Consider the following 26,389-nt stretch of genomic DNA (forward strand, 5'->3'; position numbering starts at 1 on the left):
CCTATTCAGATCTGGTCTATAAACTCTCTGCAGTCATCAGTCAGAATTCTGTTCCCTTAGCAACCGGTTGGAGATCAGTGAATGAAAAAAGGACACAAGTTCTTTGTGTAACCTTAATCAAATCATAAAATGACCTGCTCGGGGGCCATCATGGCTTTATTATTTATAGCTTGAACACAAAGGGTTTATGCTTGCCAATACATTTAGCCAATCAGAATACACCATGTATGTCTTTAAAATATACATCGATTGTCATACAATGTTAGAAGTGGCAACTAGGACAGCCTTGAAAATGGTTATTATTTCGTTTATCAGTCTTTCGGACATAAACTCAAAAGATTTCTTTCTTTATTCTTCTCAATTAGCCTTGGATATATCTGGTGTTGCTTTGTCCACCTTGGATACATTTCATACAATGTTGCATTTGTCTTGTACAAGTCATGCCTTAAAACAAGATTATTCAGCAAATATAGTATTCTGACCAGGTCTGCACATTTTTCTTAAGGACATATCAACCCATATTGTGATTAACAGTAAATATCTTAATAAATGCGAAAAAACGTGAATCAATATATATTTGCTATACTGCGGAAGCTCCTACACTATCACTAGTATACTACATCGATAATGATATACCCTGGTCTGTACTACTATAGCCTACTTGTATATTTTTCTTTATCTATTGTCATCCTGTTTTTAATTTTTTGTTATTTGTTAATATAGAGAATGTTCTCACATTTTCTAAATGTATTCTGTGTGTGTTTACAGGCGTCTCCTAGTTACGTGGGGATCGCTCTCTGATTGGCTCAGTCTGTCTGGCGCTTGCTGTTCACGTCATCTCCGTGAGACTCGCTTGTAATGCGGCTGGACGCGGCGGGAGCGGCGGCGCTGGACAGGTGAGTACAATCAGTTCAATTATCACTAGTCAATGTGGGTATAAATATTGTGTATGTGCACTGTGTGTTTATGTATCGCTTGTCCCTGACGGCGGGGCTTGACCCCGAAACGGCGTAGGACCACAGTAAAGGCATAACTTTGTTCTGAAGTCTGCTGAGTGCCGCTGTCTTTTATGCACTATATATATATATATATATATATATATATAAAGTCCACTGTTGCTAAATTAGCAAGCTGCACGTCACTCCATTGTAAAAAATGCTTTTAATGAATTTTTAAATGCATAAAGAAAACAGCCTGTCCGTCATATCAACGGCTCGTTTCGGGACCTGACATAGTCCCTTCGTCAGGATTACATTTGGCTGCTGTAGTCAGTGGTGAAAAACGTGCTGTGAGAAAAAAGGAGAAGAAAGTATTCAAAATCTTACCTTATATCCCTGCTGGTGTGTGTGTGTTCAGCTGCTCACGGAGGCTGGGGAGGCGCGCCCCTGGTCCCGGTGACGTCATCCTGGAAGTGGCTGTCATTGGCTGCAGCTTGTTGCCCTGGCAACCCGGCTTGCGTCCCCGGTCTCCGGCGCTGAGTGTGGGAATAGAATTAATGTAATTAACCAGTCACAATGTATGCAGATGGACATGTAGCGATCCATGTCAGGATAATAAAATACATGAATGGAATAAGGTGTTACTCTGCAATAATATGACTAATTTGTTCTCTGAATGTGAACTAGCTTGTGACTGACTGAAATGACAATAAGAAACATAAACATAAACAAATGTGAATTAAGGGAGAGCATGCTGCTGCTGTGTGGGACATGTATATATCTAAGATGTATGATGCTAAGATGTCATGGACATGGTATCTGATTGCAATGAGCTATATGTATGGACGGTCTATATTCTAGAAAGGAAGATAGAGGAAGTGAGTCAGAAAATATTCCAGTTAATTTTTTCATTAAGTCCGTTGGGATGTATAGTGTCCAATTTGAATATCCAGCGTGATTCTAATTTTTGTAGAGCTGTCATTTTGTCTCCTCCTCTGATCATCTGCGGAAGTTGATCTATAATTTGATAGCATAATTGTGCAAGGCTATGTTGACATAATTTGTAATGACGTGCCACTGGTTGGTCATTAGGTTCTCCTTGAAGTGATTTTGTTATCGCGGAGCGATGTAATGCCATCCTCTCTTTAAACATGCGGCTAGTCATGCCAATGTAGTATTTGTTGCATGGACATGTGATGTAATAAATCACAAAACGTGAAGAGCAATTTAGAATCTGACGGATTTCATATTGTTTGTTTTTATGTGGATGTTGAAAAGTACTTCCTGGGATGAGGTATTTGCACGTAGTGCAAGAAGCACACTTGTAGCAGCCCGGGTTTTTGCTAAAGCCAAATATGCCTGGAGATGGTGTGTAATTGGTAATGTCCGCCTTGACAAGATGGTCGCGTAAATTTCTTCCTCTCCTAAAACTAGTCATAGGTGTTGTGTGTTATGCACACCAGTGCCTGCAGGAATGTACTGGTGTCTGAACTGTTATGCACACTAGTGCCTGCAGGAATGTACTGGTGTTTGAACTGTTATGCACACCAGTGCCTGCAGGAATGTACTGGTGTCTGAACGGATAGGGATGCAAAACAAATGAACTCACAGACAGACTGGGGAATATGACATTACGTACACAGAAGGTGATAGGGTAACAAAATAAACACAAAGTGAACAGAGAAGCCCAGAGGCTAAGAAACTGGGTGTCCCCCTAGTATTAGTAATGCTCAGATGGAAAAAGCAAGATGTTGTGTTTTAATACGTAGAGAACCCGAAATGCTGTTGCTAAGGGCAACAGCAAAACCCTAAAGGGTTACCAACGGGTGTGGCAGTAAACTCCTTGGTCAGAGATGGAATAATAGACTCAAGGAGAGTCTCCACAATCCTAATCCTCACTTGCAGTGCACAGGTTCAGCTTACTGCCACTAAACTGACAGCTGAACCCCTTGCATAGTGAGACAGGATTTAGGCAGGCAAATCTGAGAATACAGCCGCAAACTTGCTAAGTTCACTGAGTAGCAAAAGAACCCCAGCAAGTTAAACGACTGACTCCAGTCTTACTGCTAGGTCTGGATTGGCAGAGTGTAGTACCAAATCCCCAGGCCTATTTGCAGTAAGCAACAACAAATACAAAGCTACACAGTACTGGCTAACTTTCAGGAACTGACTAACCAACAAAGATTCAGCAGCATCTGCTTAACCTGAGAAGAGGCCTTATATAGCAGGTGCTGTCCACGCCCCACTCAGACCTCACAGACTGTGAGCACAAAAACCAGCACCGGATCCCCTGCCGTGCACAGAGCCTGTAACCACTGCACAGCAAAAGACCCGAACCGGAGTATCAGCTGCGCTCAGGTTACTCTGCTAGCACTTGTCTCCCGGTTGCCTTGACGACGTGGCAGCACAGGGCAGGAGACCCTAACAGTACCCCCCCTCTGACGAGGGGTCAAAGAACCCCTACCACCGGGTTTATCAGGGAACTGCGAGAAGAAAGAGCGTATCAGTCTGGGGGCATGAAGATCACAACTGCGCACCCACGACCGCTCCTCCGGGCCATACCCCTTCCAGTGCACCAAAAATGACAGCCGACCCCGAACCATCTTGGAGTCAAGAATCCTTTCAACAACAAACTCCCTCTGGCCACGTATCAGAAGAGGGGAAGGTCTTCCACTGGAAGAAGGATTACTAATCGCCCGTTTTAAAAGGGAACAATGAAATGTTTTATTGATACCCAAAGAACGGGGCAGATCTAACTGAAATGCCACCGGATTGATAACCCTGGTGATCTTATAAGGGCCGATGAACCGGGGGCCTAACTTATGAGATGGCTGTCTCAACTTCAAATTCTTGGTAGACAACCAGACGAAGTCTCCTAATTTGAAGCTGCAGGGTCTTTTCCGCTTATCAAAAACCCTTTAGGTCACTAATGACACAGACACAAGGGCTTTCTTCACTTTCCTCCAAATACCTCTAAGGACCGAAACCACAGAGGAACCACCAGGCGTGGAGTCCAGTGGGTCAAAAGAATTGGCCTTAGGATGATGCCCATACACACAAAGGAAGGGAGATATCCCTGTAGCAGAGTGAGCCGCGTTGTTATAGGCAAACTCCGCCATGGACAGATGAGCAACCCAGTCAGTCTGACACTTGGAGACATAACACCTGAGGAACTGCTCCAAGGACTGGTTCACCCTTTCAGTCTGCCCATTAGACTGCGGATGGTAGCCTGACGAAAAGCTGACAGAAATCTGGAGATCGGAACAAAATGCCCTCCAGAATTTGGCCACAAACTGTGATCCGCGGTCAGAGACCACATCAAGTGGCAACCCGTGGAGACGCACAACATGCAGCATAAATAATTCAGACAGGCGTCTGGCCGATGGCAGCCCAACCAGTGGAACGAAGTGCGCCATCTTCGAAAACCTGTCAACGACAACCCAGATGGCTGTCATCCCCGAGGATTTGGGCAAGTCCACCACAAAATCCATTGAAATGTGGGTCCAAGGCTTAGATGGGATAGAGAGTGGATGTAATGGGCCAACAGGAACCCCTCTAGGAGTCTTATTTCGGGCACAGATGTCACATGCCCGAACCCACTGATCCACATCCTTAGCCACCGAGGGCCACCACACCGCCCTAGATAGCAACTCCCGAGTTCTGGCAATACCCGGGTGACCTGCCGACTTCTTGGCATGGAATTCCAGGAACACTCGCTGTCTTAACCTAGGAGGCACAAACAAAAGACCTACCGGAAGGTCTGGAGGAGCCTGCTCCTGTGCTCTAAGGACTAATGATAAGAGGTCCTGGGTAATGCCCACTTTAATACATGATGGGGACACAATGGGCAACGGCTCCTCGGTGGTCTCCTGGATTGGAGCAAAACTCAGCGAGAGCGCATCAGCCTTGATGTTTTTTGACCCAGGGCGATATGTTATCAAAAAATTAAAGCGAGCAAAAAACAAAGCCCATCGTGCCTGCCTGGCATTGAGACGCTTCGCTGACTCTAAATATGCCAGATTCTTATGGTCGGTGAGAATTGAGACCACAAACGTAGCCCCCTCAAGCCAGTGTCTCCACTCCTCGAGTGCATCCTTAATAGCCAACAATTCCCGGTTACCCACATCATAATTCATTTCGGCAGGCGAAAATTTACGGGAAAAGTAAGCACAGGGATGAAGGCGATTATCAGACACTCCCATCTGAGAGAGCACTGCCCCAATACCCATCTCAGAGGCATCCACCTCCACCACAAAAGGACGCTCTGGATCTGGGTGTCGCAGCACCTTGGCCGATACAAATGCCCTTTTGAGACGGGCAAAAGCCGCTTTAGCCTCACAAGACCAGTGAGCAACATCCGCCCCTTTCTTAGTGAGTGCCACCAAGGGCGCCACTATAGACGAAAATCCAGAGATAAATCGTCTATAAAAATTTGCAAAGCCCAGGAAACGCTGAAGCGCCTTCAAACTAGTGGGCTGCACCCAATCCAGGACTGCCTGTACCTTGGAACCCTCCATTTGGAAACCTTCTGGGGAGATAATATATCCTAGAAATGCGATTTGCTGAACTTCAAATTCGCACTTCTCCAGCTTCGCCCCAAGCCGGTGGTCTCTGAGTTTCTGGAGGACTAAGCGTACATGCTTCCGATGTTCCTCCAGGGAATGGGAGAAGATTAGGATGTCATCTAAGTATACAACTAAGAATCTATCCAAATATTCCCTGAGTACATCATTCATGAAATCCTGGAAGACTGCCGGGGCATTACAGAGCCCAAAAGGCATCACCAAATATTCATAATGCCCTGAGTGGGTATTAAAGGCAGTCTTCCATCCATCCCCCTCTCTTATTCGGATTAGATTGTACGCACCGCGTAGGTCAATCTTAGAAAAAATGGTGACAGTACGAAGCTGGTCAAACAAGACCGAAATGAGAGGCAGTGGGTATGAGTTTTTAATCGTGATACGGTTCAATTCCCTGAAGTCGATGCAGGGTCGCAACGAACCGTCCTTTTTACCCACGAAGAAGAACCCCGACCCAACTGGAGACTGTGAAGGTCTGATAAATCCCTTAGCCAAGTTCTCCTGAATGTACTCTGCCATAGCCTGAGTCTCAGGACGTGACAGGGAGTACAACCTGCTCTTGGGAAGCTTAGCATTTGGCAACAAATCAATGGCACAGTCATAGGGGCGATGGGGAGGTAGTACCTCTGCAACTTTTTTGGAGAACACGTCCGCAAAATCTGCATAACACCCTGGCAATCCTGGCAAACTTAGCTGCGAGAGCCTGACTGGAAGGCTCAAGCAACTCCTGAAACAATCAGTACCCCAACTAAGAATCTCCCCAGAGACCCAGTCAAATTGAGGATTGTGGGCCCTTAACCAGGGTAACCCCAACACCAATGGGGCAAAAGTACAGACAGTCACATAAAAGGACAATTTTTCAGAGTGTGTGGCTCCAATAAACAAAGAAATCTGGCAAGTGCAAGAGGTAATTTTACCTTGGGATAATGGTTCCCCGTTTAACCCACAAATCTCAATTTCCGATGCCAAGGGTACTAAGGGAACAGAGTGTTTCAGGGCGAATTGGCGGTCCATAAAAACCCCGTCGGCCCCACTGTCCACAAAGGCCTCAGTCTTGACAGTTTGACCGAGGATCATCAAGGTCACGGGAATGATAAAAGTCTTCTTGGGAAATTCTGACTTCTGGCCTGACAGGATATTTCCCATCACCCTCAGGCCTTGAAGTTTTCCGGCTTTTCTGGGCATGATACTACCACATGACCTTTATTCCCACAGTACAAACACAACCCCTGCTGTCTCCTCCGCGTCTTCTCACGCGAGGAGAGGCGGGTAGCCCCAATCTGCATAGGCTCCTCGGAAAATTCCTTAGAGTCTGAGGTTCCCTTGGGAAAGAAGGAAACCTCGGTCTCCCTTTCAAGCCTACGCTCTCTCAGCCGTCTATCCACCCGGATGGATAACTGCATGAGCTGATCCAAGCTATCAGGCAAGGGATATTGTACCAGTTGGTCTTTTATCTGGTTAGAAAGACCTCTTCGGTACTGGTGTCTCAGGGCTGGGTCATTCCACTTGGTATCATGGGCCAACCTCCGAAACTCCGTACAGTAAACCTCAACTGGCCTTTGACCTTGCTTAAGGATCGAAATCTTAGCCTCGGCTGAGGCCGTCTTGTCAGGGTCATCATACAACATGCCCAGGGCCGTAAAAAAAGCATCAACACTTTTAAGCAACGGACAGTCAGGCTGCAACCCATATGCCCAGACCTGTGGGTCTCCTTGTAGCAAGGAAATCACTATGCCCACCCGCTGAATCTCCGACCCAGAAGACTGAGGCCTAAGCCAGAAGTATAGCTTGCAGCTCTCCTTGAAACAAAAGAACTGCGAGCGATCTCCAGAAAAACGATCCGGGAGATTTACTTTCGGCTCCTTAACCCCTGAAGGTGCTGCTGCTGCTGCGGGAGCTCCACCAGCGGCCTGGGAGGTGTGCATTTTAATGGACAAATCATTAAATTGTCGAGTCAGGACCTGCACCTGATCGACCACCTGTTGCAACGTATTTTGAGGGGTATGCTCCATATTCCCACAAAATTTCAACAGGAGTATTAGGCTGCTGAATATGTTATGCACACCAGTGCCTGCAGGAATGTACTGGTGTCTGAACTGTTATGCACACCAGTGCCTGCAGGAATGTACTGGTGTTTGAACTGTTATGCACACCAGTGCCTGCAGGAATGTACTGGTGTCTGAACGGATAGGGATGCAAAACAAATGAACTCACAGACAGACTGGGGAATATGACATTACGTACACAGAAGGTGATAGGGTAACTAAATAAACACAAAGTGAACAGAGAAGCCCAGAGGCTAAGAAACTGGGTGTCCCCCTAGTATTAGTAATGCTCAGATGGAAAAAGCAAGATGTTGTGTTTTAATACGTAGAGAACCCGAAATGCTGTTGCTAAGGGCAACAGCAAAACCCTAAAGGGTTACCAACGGGTGTGGCAGTAAACTCTTTGGTCAGAGATGGAATAATAGACACAAGGAGAGTCTCCACAATCCTAATCCTCACTTGCAGTGCACAGGTTCAGCTTACTGCCACTAAACTGACAGCTGAACCCCTTGCACAGTGAGACAGGATTTAGGCAGGCAAATCTGAGAATACAGCCGCAAACTTGCTAAGTTCACTGAGTAGCAAAAGAACCCCAGCAAGTTAAACGACTGACTCCAGTCTTACTGCTAGGTCTGGATTGGCAGAGTGTAGTACCAAATCCCCAGGCCTATTTGCAGTAAGCAACAACAAATACAAAGCTACACAGTACTGGCTAACTTTCAGGAACTGACTAACCAACAAAGATTCAGCAGCATCTGCTTAACCTGAGAAGAGGCCTTATATAGCAGGTGCTGTCCACGCCCCACTCAGACCTCACAGACTGTGAGCACAAAAACCAGCACCGGATCCCCTGCCGTGCACAGAGCCTGTAACCACTGCACAGCAAAAGACCCGAACCGGAGTATCAGCTGCGCTCAGGTTACTCTGCTAGCACTTGTCTCCCGGTTGCCTTGACGACGTGGCAGCACAGGGCAGGAGACCCTAACATTGTGTTAGTAAAACATGGTAAATTGGGGTCAGTTTTCACTATTGGCCAGAGTGCCTTTGTTGCCCTGGTTATCAAAGGGCTGGTAGTGGAAAAGTTAGTTGACCAGATAAATTTGTTCTTGGTGTCTCTTGTAGTTTGTTTATTCAACAAGCCCTGTCTTGGAATTTGCAATACTTTTGCTTTGGTCTTAGCCAGTTGTATAGGGTCATAACCTCTTGTTATGAATTTGTTCATGGTTATATCCAACGCTGCTGGCAAATCATCTGCGTTGCTAGTTATTCTGGCTATTCTAAGCATTTGAGAGTATGGAAGACCCTGTTTTAGTGCCTTGGGATGGTGGCTACTTGCTTCAAGGAGAGTATTTCTATCTGTTGGTTTGTAATAAACAGACGTTTCCAAATGGCCCTGTTGATTGGTCACTATGACATCAAGAAAATTGACCCTCGTATTACTAATCTTAAAAGTGAATTTAATACAGGAGGGGAGATGATTGATATTATTCATCATGTGTATGAAGTCTTCTTCACTGCTATTCCAAAGCATGAAGCAATCGTCTATGTAGCGTGTGTACCAACAGATATATTTCTTATAGTTAACATTATCCAAAAATATATCTGTTGGGACACACGCTACATAGACGATAGACGGGCCCCTTCGTCAAGGATATACAGCAATAAAGAAACAAGTGAACCCACTTACCTAAATACCCCGGAGAAGCCCGCCAAGTGAACAAGCGCTTCACGGAGCTCCGTCTCCAGAGCCCGGTTCCGGCGCACACCCTGGGCGTCATTGGTGACGTGGTGTCGGGTTGTCTTGGTAACACAGACGCCCGGCGCCTCTGTCACCTCGCGCTGAAAGATAAACAAAGTGTGAAAAGATTACAGACACCGCTTAGAAAAGCCCAAAGCAAAAAGGTTGCTCTATATAATAGATGATTAAAAGGGACACTCTGATAACTTCCCCTGTGGCACATATGATGCTATAGCTATATCAGTGTTAATAAAACATGTGACCTGTGCAAAAATCACCCCTGGCAGTGGCATTGGACTGTGTAAACCAGTCGGTTAGTGGGATGTGTCGTTTAGAGTAAAAATGCTGATAATAATAATAAAAGTAGTCGAAGTGACTGAAGGCACTACTGGAGTGTATTGATAATATTGAAAAATCAAGAAAAGTGTTTATTTGGAGCAGTGTTCAAATGAATAAAAGTGAATAGCAAACCCAAACTAAATAGACAAAGTGATGTGTGAATAAAAACTTAAGAGAAAAATATTGTATGTCGCATCACATTGTATATGAAAATTGTACTTAAACAGTGAATGCTGATATCTCACTGGGGATTTATCAGAATGTCCCCCTGCATAAAGGGGAATCAGATTTCCAAGTCGATCATATGGCTGATAAACAGATGAGGGACAAACGGTTCATCTTTTTTGAATGCATGCATAATAATTCACAGAAACATATTCCAGGGCATGAGTTCATTAAGACCTCGGGGATTAATTGTCGCCAAGTTAAAAATCCATTTGGCCTCTAATTTCAACAGGAGGCCATCCCTGTCACCACCTCTTCTATTTTTTGGAATCTGATCAATCACCATTTGCTTCAGATCATCAACAGAATGTCCTTTTTCTGCAAAGTGTTTTGCCACAGGTTGATCTGAGCCCTTTCCGTTTAAAGCTTGTTTGATGGCCGATCGGTGGAGGGCCATCCTTTCTCTAACGGATCTGATGGATTTGCCCACGTAATATAATTTACATGGACAAATGATGATGTACACAATGTGTGTGGACGTGCAAGTTAATACATGATTAATCTTGTAGGACCGATCTGAATGGGGGTGTTTAAACGATGTGCCCGTAACCATGTGTGAGCACGTCGTGCACTTGGGGCATTTATAACACCCTGGAGGTCGTTTCAAAAAACCGACGATGTCTTTAGGGCCAGGTCGAAAGTCCGTGATGTCTGTATGGACCACTTGGGTGAAACACATGAGAGGACGTTTGTTCGCCAGATCACTTAAGGATTTGTCGGTGGATATTACCGGCCATAACGCCCTGACTGCTCTAGGCAGTACCGTGCTGGCTGTGTTATGTCTACTTACAAACGGAATAACTTCTTCCTCCTGTTTAGGCCGAGTTGACAACAGGCTATTTCTTGGCAAGGCTAAGACTTCAGATTTCTGTTGTAGTAACACGTCAAGGTTATACCCCCTGGCTACAAATTTTGTGATCATGTCATCTAATGTCTGTTCCACTGTTGATCTGTCACTAATGATCCTGCTGGCTCTGATCATCTGAGATCGCGGCAATCCCCTTTTGAGGGATCTAGGATGATGACTGTTTGATCTGAGAAAAGTGTTTTTGTCGGTGGGTTTGATGAACAGTCCCGTGGTGATACAGTTCTCTTTTATAGTGACTCTAACGTCTAGGTAGTTAACAGACGTGTAACTGGTTTGGTATGTGTATTTAATAGGCGAGTTTCTGGAGTTGATACTGTCCATTATGTTACAAAAGTCGTGTTCCGAGCCCGTCCAGATTATAAAAAGGTCATCTATAAACCTTGTATATGTGAGAATATTTGCGGCTATTTCCGGAACATTAAAGAAGATCTGTTCTTCCTCCTGGAACATGAAGACATTGGCCACTGAAGGGGAGACGTTGCTCCCCATGGCACACCCGGATTTCTGGCGGTAAAAACAACCGTTGAATAAAAAGTAATTCCTAAGTAATGTCAGTTCCAGTAATTTCATATAAAGATCTAAGTTAATGGTATCCATTTTTTCTTTGGTTAGGAATTCCTTTACTGCCTGTAGACCCTCCTTGTGTGGTATACTCGTGTACAAACTGCACACATCTACCACACAAAGAAGGGAACCTGTAGGTATATGAGAGACCGCTTCCAATCTTGATAAAAAACTGGTGGTGTCTTTGATGTATCTGTGATGCTTGGACACCAGTGGTTGTAATATCGCATCCAGGAACATCGAAATGGGTTGAAATATAGAGTTCCTGGCCGAGATTATAGGCCGGCCCGGGGGAAACTCCAAGTTCTTGTGCACCTTAGGGACCGTGAAGAACACCGGGACTACCGGGTGATTCTGTTTCAATGCGTTGCACAGTTTCGGTGAAATAATTCCTGTGGTTTGAGCTTCATCTAGGAGTTTATCCAATTCTCTCTTGTAGGATGTGGTCGGATCTGCTGGTAATACCTCGTAAGTCGTTGCATCAGACAACTGATTATGAATATCTTCTTTGTAGTATGAAAGATCAAGGACCACGACTCCGCCCCCCTTGTCGGCGGGGCGGATGACGATATCTTCGTACTTGCTGAGGTCCTTGAGAGCTGATTTTTCTGCTCGTGACATGTTGTGATTGGTGTTTGGAACTGCTGCATGGAATTTCATCACCGATTGATCTAGAAGTCTGTTAAAGGTTGTAATTGACGGATTAGAGGAACTGGGATCAAAGACTGACCTGTGTCTTCTGTTGATAAATTGTTGTTGGATTGGATCTTTAATGCTAGTTGAAGAGGTTGTCAGGTGGTCCTGGAAGAACTCACCCAATCTCAGTTTGCGGGTGAATCTGTGTAGTTCAACTTTCCATGTAAGTTCATCAAAACGGGTGGTGGGTACAAAGGATAGGCCCCTTTCAAGGACCTTAACCTCGTCTTCCGTGAGTACCCTTTTGGACAAATTGAAAACTAACGATTCTTTTTTGCACCGGGCCCTTTGGATCCTGGCGTTTTGCTTGGATCTACGGGTGGGCGTCCTCGACGGCCTCTGGTTGTTTCCGGCTCTGTGGACTTTCTTGGGCGTTCCCCTAAAGGGACACTGCCTGATGAAGAGGGACCATCTGTGTCTAGGGCTGTGGCCTCGTTATCGCTGTTGGAGGTGGCAGATGTTCCACGTTGAAGTTCCCTTCATCTACGCCAACCTTGTTTAACCCTTGTGTTCTGAGGCTTATGATCACCTGGTGTCCCTCCCATTAACCATCTATACACCCTGTTGGTCTCGTAGTCCTCTCTCACGATCTGAATCTTATTTCGCTTAAACTTTATAAGATCTTTTCTGTATGTCTCACATTGATTTTTTTATTTAAGTAGCCAATCATGATGGGTGTCTTCCATTAAGGTCGTGCGGTGCTCCGCCTCAAATTTGCTGATCTTCTCCCGTGTGGTTGTCAACTCCTTACCTGCCTCTTCCACCACCAGGAGCATCAGATCTAGACTGCACTTGTTTAATATGCCCACCCATTTCTTGCAAAAGTCCGGGTTATACCGGCCTATGGTGGGCATATTGCGGATCCTGAAACCCCTTGGGATCATCCTATCCCTGTGGTAATCCGACAATGTTATTCCATGTAGCAGGTAATCTATCTCCCGTTTTTTTAATTTAAGTAATCCGTGATAGATGTCCTCGCTGATTCCTGATTTCTCATCAATATCAAGTTGCTCTTTAAAACGTAATCTTTCAGCATCGTCATCTGTATAGCTGAATTGTTCAGATAAATCCGCTTGCATGCCCCTACAGCCTTGGTCGCCATCAAGCACTGGGCTGGACATAGCAGGTGATCCCAAATTTTGGGTATCCAACCCTAATTGGGACAAGTATGTGCAAAAGAAAAAAAATCACTTGTGAAAAAAAGACCGTGGTCTTGGTGTATGGTGCAGTGCTGTCACCTATGGGTAAATAATCCACAATCGTCCTGGTACTTGACTTGTTGTTAAATATATATATATATATTGGGCAGTGGAAGTATGGCGCCACAGGTGTGTGTGAGATAGATAAATATGACAGAATCAGACACTCCTTACATAATTCAAGGCGTCAGCTAACCCTCAAGTATTAGGCAGGGATAAACTGCCTAGGTTAAATTGTATAAAAAAAAGGGGGGATGAGGGTTTCAGCGACCAACGGTGTCTAGTAAACTATAATAAATATGAAGAGACTAGCTGGATACTTAAAAAATAGTAGTATATTTATTAATACAAAAAATAAAACCAAGGTATAAAACCAATTATAATAAATGTCGCAGTGGGTTTAAAGGCCGGAGGGTATATGCTAAAAATTAATACCAACTAAAAGGATAGCTAAAACAATAAGACAAATAATATAAAGGCAATGATGATAAAATATCCAAAAAAAGAGAGAATGCTGCTTATCTTTTTAAGGTGGAGAGTCAATGGAGGTACACCCAACGCGTTTCGTCACTCTGACTTCATCAAGGGGTCTATATATATATATATAGGTTGCAAATTGCCCCGGCACTCCTCTCTGTTATACAGCTGCTGCGGTGCCCTCCCGGTGAAAGCTCAGTTCCACTATGTAGCTCAGGGGTAAATCGGCGGCACTCAGTCAGACTTAAACGGCTGCGGTATAAACAAGTGGTTTATTAGGCCAACATGTTTCGGGGGTTAGACCCCGTCCTCAGGGCCAGGCAATCCTCAAAATGCCTTACAATCAAACATTTATAGACAACACGGCAGACATTAACACAAACCCTACTCACCTGCTCCACGGCGCGACTGCTCGCCAGTCCTTCCAGCCACACTTCCGCATCGCCGTCACGGCGCGCCGCGTCGCAGGAGAGTTCCCATAGCAACCAGCCGAAGCTGGACGGGAGCTAATAAAACAAAAACATACACATGTGGTACCTTAATAAAGTGAAAAGTATGACATATAACTAAAAAGCCACCCCAGAGGGAAGCCACAGAAGAAATCACAGTAATAGCTTATTACTACATAGAATACCGTTACCATAATAATAAACAAAAGCTAAAACAAGCTCATCAACCTGACTGATTTTACATAAACATCTCACAAAAAATGATGCTACTGTAAACATTATCTATATGGTCTAATACTACCCTTAAGCCACCCTCTCTGTCTGGCACCATCCTGTGATTGTTGCATATACACAATCTATAATAATTCTATAACATTGGGCTTTTTACAGAAAGCATTGTATACCAAGGTTTTCATTTAATCCCCTGGGTGACAATGTCCCCAAGGAGTATATCCACCTGGATTCTTTCTGTAACAATCTCCTATCACGGTTTCCACCCCGTAACGAATTGGGGACGTGATCAATAAGTATAGCCCCTAATGCTGGCCACATTATGATTAGCAATAAGACAATGCCGTGCAAAAGGCTGATCACTGGAACCCTTTTCATGCGCTTTCTTAATGGCACTCCGGTGCAGTGCCGTCCGTTCCCGAAATTGCCGTATGGTCTTGCCCACATAGGCAAGACCACAAGGACAAGACAACAAGTATATAACATGTGTAGTGGTACACGTTAATCGATGTTGGATTTTTAATTTCTTACCCGTTAGTGGGTGATTAAAGGTGGCACCCGTGATTAATGTGTTACACGTGGCGCACCCCAAACATCTAAAGCAGCCATTCTTTGTCCGCAAAAAGTGGGATTCCTGATTCTTAGTAAGATTAGTAATATCCAACTTAATTACATAATCCCCTATATTCCGACCTCGGGTGTGACTGGGTAATAAAGTGGTATCAGACAAGGATGATAAGGACTGATCTGTCTGAATGATCGGCCATAATTGTTTTGCCTTTTTAACTATCCTATCTGTACCTGTGGTATACTTGTTAACCCAAGGAAGTCTCTTGTGTCCTGACTCAGTGTTTCTATGGCTAGGACATAAGGTTTGTTCTCTAGTCATATTCAACACTCGAGTCTTAGATTTCTCTAATTCCCTCATAGGGTATCCACGTTCAGCAAATTTCAAAAGTATCCTATCCATGGCTACTTTTGTCTCCTCTGGATCAGAGGTAATGCGACGTGCCCGTAAGAATTGCGAGTAAGGCAATCCTTTACGTAAAGAGATGGGATGAAAACTCTGATGATTTAATAGGGTGTTTCTATCAGTGGCTTTAACGTAAATTGAAGTGGCCAAGGAACCATCTTTGACTGTAATGGTGACATCAAGATAATTAACAGTGGTGTCATCCACCACATAAGTAAACTGAACCTCGTGGCGTGTGTCATTATGATTCTTCCACAAGGCCACTAACTGCTCTCTTGAACCCTGCCACAAGACCAATAGGTCATCTATAAATCGTCTGTAATAAATGACATTCTGAGATACCTGGGGATTTATGAAGAACATCTGGGTTTCTACCTGATGCATAACCCCAGTTGCTGTTTAATCAGTGCCGTGCGAGTGCGACCCTATATGGATTTTTATATATATATATATATATATATATATATTTTTTTTATTATTTTTTTATTTTTTTTTTTTCTTGATCAGGGACATATATAATACAGGATATAATAAAATAATATACAGTACCTAATGCCTTTTGATTCTGTTGTGATGATTTTTAATTGTATACTTTGTTAATTCTAATCTGATGTTTTATGTCTACCATGTGTCAGAGAAACGATATCATATTATTAACAAGTCCTGAATAGAAATATATGTTGAAAAACTGTCATAAAAGAATAATGTTGATTAGTGTACACACAGACATTCTTTTAGTGACGACACAATGAAGACAGAGGGCAGCACAATAATGCTTACAGATACCGGGGGTCATTCCAACCCGATCGCTCACTGCAGTTTGTCGCAGCGATGCGATCGGGTCGGAACTGCGCATGCGCCGGCGCCGCAGTGCACCGGCGCATGGCAGCTTTCGTTACCTAGCGATCGCCTCTGAGACAGAGACGGTCGCTAGGCAGGAGGGGGCTGAACGGCGGCGTTAAGCCGCCGTTTAGGGGGAGCGGTCCGGCCAACGCAGGCGTGGCCGGACCATTAGGGGGGGGGGGGGCGGCGGCTGCGTGACGTGTCACACAGCCGCTGCGGACAGCGGGAACGAAGAGGAACTCCCGGCCAGCCGCAGGAGCTGCGCTGGCCGGGAGTTACTCCTCAAATGCTTTTGTATTTGTGCGGGGGAGGGGCGGCACTGACATGCGGGGCGGGCTAGCCCTGTGCTGGGCGTCCCCCCGCATGTCTGAGTTTACGATCGTAGCTGTGCTAAATTTAGCACAGCTACGATTAGGGAGGCCAATCCCGGGGCATTTCTTCAATCCCGGGATTCGGGATTGAAAAATGCTCAATCCCGGGATTCCCGGGATTGCAGTAGGGATCAGTGTAGGGAGCAGGGAGAGTATATGTGGAGGTCAGCGAGGGGTGAAAGGCAGCAAGGGAGTGAGGGTGGGTGTAGGGAGCAAGGGAGGGTGGGTGTAGGGAGCATGTAAGGAGCAGGAAGGAAGGGTGGGTGTAGGGAGCATGTAAGGAGCAGGAAGGGAGGGTGGGTGTAGGGAGCAGCGGAACAGTGGGTGTGTAGGGAGCATGTAAGGAGCAGGAAGGGAGGGTGGGTGTAGGGAGCAGCGGAACAGTGGGTGTGTAGGGAGCATGTAAGGAGCAGGAAGGGAGGGTGGGTGTAGGGAGAAGCGGAACAGTGGGTGTGTAGGGAGCATGTAAGGAGCGGGAAGGGAAGGTGGGTGTAGCGTGCAGGGAGGATGTCTGGAGCAGTGGCTGTTTGGACACATTAAAGAGACTGTTTATAGCTTTGTGCTTCTCTCAGATGTCTAATTGCTGTGTGCAGTACATGAGTACACTGCTAACTGTAGTATATAAGCACCTGCTACTCCATGTTTTTCTATTCCCCTCCCCAACAATAATGAGTTACTCACTTTGCCTAGCACAGATTAAACTGGAACGAGGGAGAAAGCAAATCACTAACTGTGCAGTTTAGTGGGGCATATACAAAGGTCCTCTGGCTGCGAGTACAAAGAAGAGTTTAGTAGTAGCATAAAGCCTAATGCCAGACAAGCAAAGTGACATCAGCTAATCATAGTACACAACGGTAGTGATACCACTTACTAGTTGGGCGGGCAGCGGGCAGCAGCCATGGACACACACACACACTGACCGCGCTGGCCGCATTTCAAATGTAACGCTGGCCGCCAGCCAGTCAGAACTGTCAGTCCGGCAGCCAATCAGGAGCCGCGGCCGCTTCCCTGATTGGCTGCCGGTCTGCCAGCTCTGATTGGCTGGCGGCCGGCGCTACATTTGAAATGCTGCCAGCGTGGTCAGTGTGTGTGTGGACTGTGAAACTACCTCGCTGACAGCCAGGCAGCACTGTGCTATAGTGCTCAGCGCTGTCCGGTAAAAACTGCGCATGCGCACTCTAATCCCGGGATTGGAGGCTCCAATCCCGGGATTCAAATCCCGGCATTTTTGGGCCCAAATCCCGGGATCCCGCCGATCCCGATCCCGGGATTGGCCTCCTTAGCTACGATCAACTTGGAATGACCCCCACCATCCTGATGTTAGACTTTGTCATCTCTTGGGGGTCAATTTGCTATTGAGGAACATATTTCTTCCACCCATGGCGCATTTGCACAAAATTACAGGAGTTTCCAGTTTTGATTATGCACATATTTGTTTCATGGAGCTGTTTTGCAAATATACTACTGTATGTAGCTTTTGCAAGTTTTTATTTATTTATACATTGAGCATTGTGACTTTCTATGTCACATTAAACTGCATTTTATGATATTATGTTTTTGCATTCTTAAACAATGTGCCAGATCAGATTTTTTTTAACACTACAATTAATACAAATAATTAAATGTGGCTGTGGTTATATTTTTAGTTAGGTCAAGGAGTAACTTAAGACCAAATCTAATACCCCGGTCACACAGAAAATTAAATTACCGGGTGAAGAAGTTCTACCCGGTAATTTGCCGATACACACGGGTCCTTTTTCTGTGTGAAAGGGTCAACTTGGGTGGAAATTCCCGGGATTTCGACCTAGGAATTCACTAGGGTCAGAGATCCGGGAATATCGATCCCGGTTGACTCTTTCACACAGATGAAATACCCGTTTTGATCTGCAAATTACTGGGTCGAAATTCTTGACCCGGTAATTTGCTTCTCTGTGTGAAGGGAAGGGAGGGGGGGGTCAGAGAGAGACCGGCAATACGACCCGGCACTGAAGTGCCAGATAATTGCCGGAATTTCTGTCTGAAAAGGGTATTGGTAATCACAAAACTGGACAGATATTAGTTAGAGATAGAATTTGAAGACAGTTTAAACATTTTTAAAAAGACCATTTGGTCTTGTTTTGATTAACGCCCACACATCACACATGCTCAAGTGAGCCTTGTGACAACCAATATGTGTAAATGATTTACAAGATTCTTCCTAACCACTTTATAAGTATAATCTTGGATATTGTAAAATGCATAGGCAATGCTTTAAAACACCCTTTGAGTGAATATGTGGCTATAATCGTAAATACAGAGTTTTGGTGGGGATTGGTCACAACCTGCACTTAAATTACCATTGCTGTATCTATAATGGGTGCTGGGTGTGCTGTGCACATGGGCATCTAGGTCCAGTGAGGTCCACACCACACACCCAGCACCCATATTATTATACTTACCTCTCTGGAGACCTGTGTCGGTTCAGCAGCGGCAGCAGAACTCACGGGGGAAATGTCACAGCGGCCATTTTCCCGGAGATTTGCACATGTGCAGTAGAGGAGACAATGGGAGCATTGTGCGGCCAACATGTTTCTGGAGACCTACACATAAGCAGTAGTCTCTGGCACAAGGCCAGAGTCTCCTGGGCCACAGATAGGAGGGGGCCCGCACAGAGTCAGCACACGAAATGCCTCCTCTCCAAGTGGGTCATTCCGAGTTGATCGCACGTAGCAACTTTTTGCTGCTTGTGCAATCAACCTGAAGCCGCCTATGGGGGAGTGTATTTTAGCATAGCAGGGATGCGAACGCTATGCTAAAAAAGTTTCACGTAAAACAAGACCAGCCCTAGACCTACTTACCATTTGCGACAGATCCAGCGAGGAAGGTCCCGGATTTGACGTCAAACACCCGCCCTCAAAACGCCTGCGTTCGCTGGACCATTCCCGGAAAATGGTCAGTTGACGACTCGACACGCTTTCCTCCTGTCAATCTTCTTGCGGTCGCCGCTGCGACCGGTTTCCTCGTTCCCGTCGCCGGGCAGTGACGTGCATGCACAATGGGCACGCCGCACATGCGCAGTTCCGAACAGATCACACCGCTGCGAAGTGCAGCATGCAATCGGGTCGGAATGACCCCCTAAAACTACTCCTGTAAATTATATTTTACATTTTAAATAAAATTGAGCCTAAATTAAGTAACTGTAGAAAATAGGAGGAAACCAGATGACTCTACTTAAGCTACTAAAGGCTCTTACCCCTAATATAAGACAAAATGAAGAATCAGTAAAAATGCTCCATCTTTGGTCCTGACCAGGGGCGGATTGGGAACAAAAAGCGGCCCTGGAAAAATTTGTACTAGTGGCCCCACAAGGGCAGCACCAGAGGTGTAAGGTCTAGCCATGGCCATGGCAGCAGCACCCTCCCCCCAAGACTTTCCAGATAGTGGTCATGTCCAGCATCAGGGGGAAGTTAAAAAGAAATAAAATTAAATATTATGAGCACATTATATGATACACCTTCAGAATTTAGGAAACTATATCATTCTTTAGAAAGATATATTTTCTTGCTTATTACACCAACCGTATCCCAATCACTATTCACTCAATCTTATATGTCAGCCAAGCAGGCAGACAGAGCATACACTGGATCATCTGCAATCACAGGCTAAGTGGCAAAAAAAAATTCATATACTGTATGTAAATTATTTTGCATCGTATTCATTATGTCTATAAAAATTACCACATGTCCTCAAACAAAACAGGCCCCACATGTGCACCAGCCCACCGGGATCTTCCCTGTGAACCCTATGGCCAATCCGCCTCTGGTGTTGACCCTAGATACAGTAAGCTCTCAGTCCTCTTCAAAGTATTTTAGAATCTGTCGAGTTTACTTCCGTAATTGGAAGACTTGGGCCTAAGTTGCTGAACCAAAGATGTGGATCTAGCTTTCTCTGTAGTAACTTGCAGAGCCCCTGAGCTTTTCCACTTTTTTGCTTACTAAACATTTCCATCCCTAAACTAGAAACACGTAAGAACGGTCTATTGTTTTCATGTAATCTATATTAGTCTTAATGCAAGTCAACTTAACTAGAAACAACCATCTTTATTCAACTCAGAGCAACAAGTAGACCCTGACTTTGCAGCAGATACACGTTCTTCAGCCAGCAAAAATATTATAGTTGTTGTGTCCACCCCCCACCCCCTCTATGGTGTATTATATATTGTATACTGTATGGATTCTCTTATTATTTATAATATCAGTTGACTGCTGAATTTCTATGTAAGTACAAAAACGGGTTTGGTACTGTAATAACATTGCCCAAATGTGCAGTCCTTTACACGGCCGAAGGACATTTTTGCAAATTGTCATCAATCTGTGACGTCTCACCAGGGCTGACCTCTTCATGTCAGCGCTGGTTACCTGTGACCCAGCTGGGCCGCTGGGTCCATACGCCGTGCTGCCTTTTTCTGTGGCACAGGTTTACAGTTGGAGCTTTTGTACTGAACTGCCAAGTTAACGCTGTCACAACATTTCAAGAACAGGTGGGAAAAGGTGAGCGGTTCAACCGAGGCAGCGAGTCAATAAACATCTGAGAAGTATCAAAAGCTAGAGACGTGCTGGGATAGGAAACATTGATGTGATTCATGTTACACAGCGATACTCTACTTAGGCAGGCATTCTAACGGTTTATGGAAACCGCGCTGCCTATCAGCTAAACGCCGGCTGTGTTTACAAGCAGTAGCAGACATGACAGCAATTTTACAAAGATAACATACTCCCATGTCACTGTCCCAGCCCTTTGGCTATGAAAGTGTCCTGCAACCTACCTACATCCCCAAAATACTAAAAGTACCCTGGAGGGTACAGCGTGAGGAGTAAGGAGCAGGAATTAGCAGCAGCAGCAAAAAAAACAAACAAAAAAAAAAAACACATTTGGAAATCTGGAACGGTTACTGATAACAATGTCTTTCACTACAAACCCTCACGTCTGCCGGCTCATCAGAAAACAACTCAAGTCATTAAATATAATCACGGCGCAAGCTGAGAAGCCTTTGGGGAAGATTCAGTGTTGTGGAATAAATAAAAACACAGCAGACATCTAGTTCTGGGATTTATTAGCATAGAAATGCACACATATTGGGAATTACAAGCAAGATATAGTTTGATATTACTGTAACACCTTTCACAACCATTTAGACTAGAGCCAGGTGCTGGCCGTGTATAGAATGGATGGGGGCTGCCGCCCAGGGGGAACAACAGGGTAGAACAATTGACACTTTCTTCCTCATCCTCAATGACCACTTGACCCTTTCCATTATGTCACTCAGGTCTTAGAAGTTGTTTTGTTGATTTCCAGTAAGTGAGCAGAGCACAAGGCACTATTACTGTGAGCCTCCAGGGATGCACCAAAGACAGTACATGACCCTGAGAAAAGCCATTTGTTATATACTATTTAGCAGCAGTTAAGGGGCTAACCCTTTCCTTATACTGGCACCTGACATTTAGAAAAATGTTTTGAGAAAATAGCATATACTGCATATTAGTATAGATTGGAGAGCTAGATAGATAGATAGATAGATAGATAGATAGATAGATAGATAGATAGATAGATAGACAGACATTGGAGAGATAGATAATAGACGATAGATAGATAGATAGATAGATAGATAGATAGATAGATAGATAGATAGATAGATAGATAGATAGATAGACATTGGAGAGATAGATAGATAGATAGATAGATAGACAGACATTGGAGAGATAGATAATAGACGATAGATAGATAGATAGATAGATAGATAGATAGATAGATAGATAGATAGACATTGGAGAGATAGATAGATAGATAGATAGATAGATAGATAGACATTGGAGAGATAGATAATAGACGATAGATAGATAGATAGATAGATAGATAGATAGATAGATAGATAGATAGATAGATAGATAGATAGACAGATAGATAGACATTGGAGAGATAGATAGATAGATAGATAGATAGATAGATAGACATTGGAGAGATATAGGCCCTACACACTGGCCGATTTTTTGAAAGATATGAACGATCTCGTTCATAAATGAACGAGAACTCGTTCATATCTTTCAGTGTGGAGACTCCAGCGATGAATGATGCGCGTCCCCGCGCTCGTTCATCGCTGGTCTCCCGTCGGCTGTGCATGCAGGCCAATATGGACGATCTCGTCCATATTTGCCTGTACTTCAATGCAGCCGCGTGACGGGGGGAGTGAAGAAACTTCACTCCCACCGTCACTGCCCCCCCGCCGCCGGGTCGCTCGTCAGCCGTTTCGGCCGTCGGGCACCTCGGCGGCGCATCGTCAAATGAGTAGGGCCCCATAGATAGATAATGGACATTGGATAGATAGATAGATAGATAGATAGATAGATAGATAGATAGATAGATAGATAGATAGATAGATAGATAGATATTGGAGATATAGATAGATAATATACATTGGATAGATAGATAGATAGATAGATAGATAGATAGATAGATAGATAGATAGATAGATAGATAGATAGATATTGGATAGATAGATATTGGATAGATAGATAGATAGATAGATAGACAGACAGACAGACAGACAGACAGACAGACAGACAGACAGACAAAGATAGATAGATAGATAGATAGATAGATAGATAGATAGATAGATAGATAGATAGACATTGAATAGTTAGACAGATAAATAGATAGACAGACAGACATTGGAGAGATAGATAGATACAGTAGATACAGTAGATAGATAAACATTGGATATATAGATAGATAGATAGATAGATAGATAGATAGATAGATAGATAGATAGATAGATAGACACTGGAGAGATAGATAGATAATAGACGCTAGATAGATAGATAGATAGATAGATAGATAGATAGATAGATAGATAGATAGATAGATAGATAGATAGATCATTGTATTAGCAGTAGCAATATTTATTATGTGAATTGGAGTGCCGCTGACTGCACATATAGATAGATAGATAGATAGATAGATAGATAGATAGATAGATAGATAGATAGATAGATATAGACATTGGATAGATAGATATATAGATATACATTGGAGAGATAGATAGATAGATAGATAGATAGATAGATAGATAGATAGATAGATAGATAGATAGATAGATAGACATTGGATGGATGGATAGATAGATAGATAACTAGACATTGGATAGAGAGATAGATAGATAAACATTGGATAGATAGATAGATAGATAGATAGATAGATAGATAGATAGACAGACATTGGAGAGATAGATAGATACAGTAGATAAATAGATAGATAGATAGATAGATAGATAGATAGATAGATAGATAGATAGATAGATAGATAACTAGACATTGGATAGATAGATAGATAGATAGATAGATAGATAAACATTGGATAGATAGACAGACATTGGAGAGTTATAGGCCCTACACACATGCCGATATTCTGAAAGATATGAACGATCTCGTTCATAAATGAACGAGAACTCGTTCATATCTTTCAGTGTGGAGACTCCAGCGATGAACGATGCGCGGCCCCGCGCTCGTTCATCGCTGATCTCCCGTCGGCTGTACATGCAGGCCAATATGGACGATCTCGTCCATATTTGCCTGCACTTCAATGCAGCCGGGTGACGGGGGGAGTGAAGAAACTTCACTCCCCCGTCACTGCCCCCCCGCCGCCGGGTTGCTCGTTGGCCGTATCGGCCGTCGGGCACCTCGGCGGCGCATCGCCGAGTGTGTAGGGCCCTATAGATAGATAGATAGACATTGGAGAGATAGATAGATAGATAGATATACATTGGAGAGATAGATAGATATTGGATAGATAGATAGCTAGATAGATAGATATTGGATAGATAGATAGATAGATAGATAGATAGATAGATAGATAGATAGATAGATAGACATTGGAGAATAGATAGACATTGATTGGATAGATAGAAAGACATTGGAGAGATAGATAGATAGATAGATAGATAGATAGATAGATAGATAGATAGACATTTGGAGGCAGTGCCGTAACTAGACATTTTAGTGCTGTGTGCAAGAAACGGCATTGGTGCATCCCCCCCTCCCCCGTTATGCAAAACATTTTATAGGGGCGTGGCTACATGGGGAAGGGGTGTGGCCACAAAATAATACCAGTTCATATTACGGTGCACAGTAGTCTCCATTACTCAAATTACGCCGCACAGTAGCGCCACTTCACCAGGTAGAGCCACTTTTTACACATTACAGCAGACAGCATCCTCCTTTTTACACATTATGGCAGACAGCGTACCCTCTTTACACATTATGGCAAACAGCGTACCCTCTTTACACATTACGGCAGACAGCGTCCCCCTTTTTACACATTACGGCAGACAGCGTCCCCCTTTTTACACATTACGGCAGACAGCGTCCCCCTTTTTATACATTACGGCAGACAGCGTCCCCCTTTTTACACATTACGGCAGACAGCATCCCCCTTTTTACACATTACGGCAGACAGCGTCCCACTTTTTACACATTACGGCAGACAGCATCCCCCTTTTTACACATTACGGCAGATAGCGTCCCCCTTTTTACACATTACGGCAGATAGCGTCCCCTTTTTTACACGCATGAGGTGCTGGAGATAGGTGTAAGGTACTGGAGGGGAGGCAATAATGCTTGCAGAAACGCGCCGCGGCTCAGTCCATGAGCGGGCAGCGGCGGGCGGGCCCAGGTCATCCGCACATACCTAGTTACGGCTCTGTCTCTGACAGTCATATATTTAATCAATTTACTGTCTTTTACCTGTTACGATTAATGTTGCTCATAGAAAAAGTAATTACAATTTATGTGAAAGAAAAAGATCGCTCAGGACTGTACATAACAGGATCTGTTATTTGGTTGCTGATCCCAGTACTTGCAGTTCTGCAGATTCTCTTGCATGTAGTAAGCCTGAACGATAGTTCCCTTGTATACAAAAACCTAATCTTACCATGGGAGGGACGGAGGGAGAGACTTCACTTGCTGTGTTAAGCAGCAGCAGCAGCCGTCTCTCCTGTACCCGGAAGCCAGTGTACAGTGCAGGAGAGCTGGAGGAGGGGGTCGGAGTAGAGCACAGCACACGGAGGAGAGACTCACAGACACAGATTGCCCAGCGCTGCCTGTTGTGCCTGTGATCTATATTAGCAGCGCTGGCTCCGGCAGGGAAGGAGCCTGGCGCAGCGCTACTAATATACTGTACACTACAGCAGGCAGCGCAGCAGCTGGTGGCAGTTAATCAGTGTGGATGCGGATGGTGCGCCCACAGCGCAATTGTGCTGTGTGCAATGCCCCATCCGCACACACCTAGTTACGGCACTGATTGGAGGGATAGATAATAGACATTAGAGAGATAGATAATAGACATTAGATAGATAGATAGATAGATAGATAGATAGATAGATAGATAGATAGATAGATAGATAGATAGATAGATATTGGATAGATAATAGACATTGGATAAATAGATAGAAAGATAATAGACATTGGATAGATAGATAGATAGATAGATAGATAGACATTGGATAGATAGATAGATAGATAGATAGATAGATAGATAGATAGATAGATAGACAGACATTGGAGAGATAGATAGACAGACATTGGAGAGATAGATAGATAATAGACATTGGATAGATAGATAGATAGATAGATAGATAGATAGATAGATAGATAGATAGATAGATAGATAGATAGATAGATAGACATTGGAGAGATGGAAAGATAATAGATATTGGATGGATAGATAGATAGATAGATAGATAGATAGATAGATAGATAGACAGACAGACAGACATTGGAGAGATAGATAGATAGATAGCTAGATAATAGGCATTAGATAGATA

General features: G+C 44.2%; 1 long non-coding RNA gene across 1 annotated transcript; it reads right to left on the reverse strand.

The window, feature by feature from the left end:
- Positions 1–1,331: 1,331 nt before the first annotated feature.
- LOC134957093 (uncharacterized) lies at positions 1,332–25,637 on the reverse strand. Its single transcript, XR_010186454.1, has 4 exons — positions 25,498–25,637; positions 14,062–14,175; positions 9,251–9,402; positions 1,332–1,474 (listed from the first exon to the last, which is right to left on the reverse strand). It is a non-coding gene; the product is annotated as an uncharacterized LOC134957093 (long non-coding RNA).
- Between the last annotated feature and the right edge of the window lie 752 nt (positions 25,638–26,389).

This window comes from Pseudophryne corroboree, chromosome 9 (genome assembly GCF_028390025.1).
Source record: "Pseudophryne corroboree isolate aPseCor3 chromosome 9, aPseCor3.hap2, whole genome shotgun sequence".
Lineage (NCBI taxonomy): Eukaryota > Metazoa > Chordata > Amphibia > Anura > Myobatrachidae > Pseudophryne > Pseudophryne corroboree.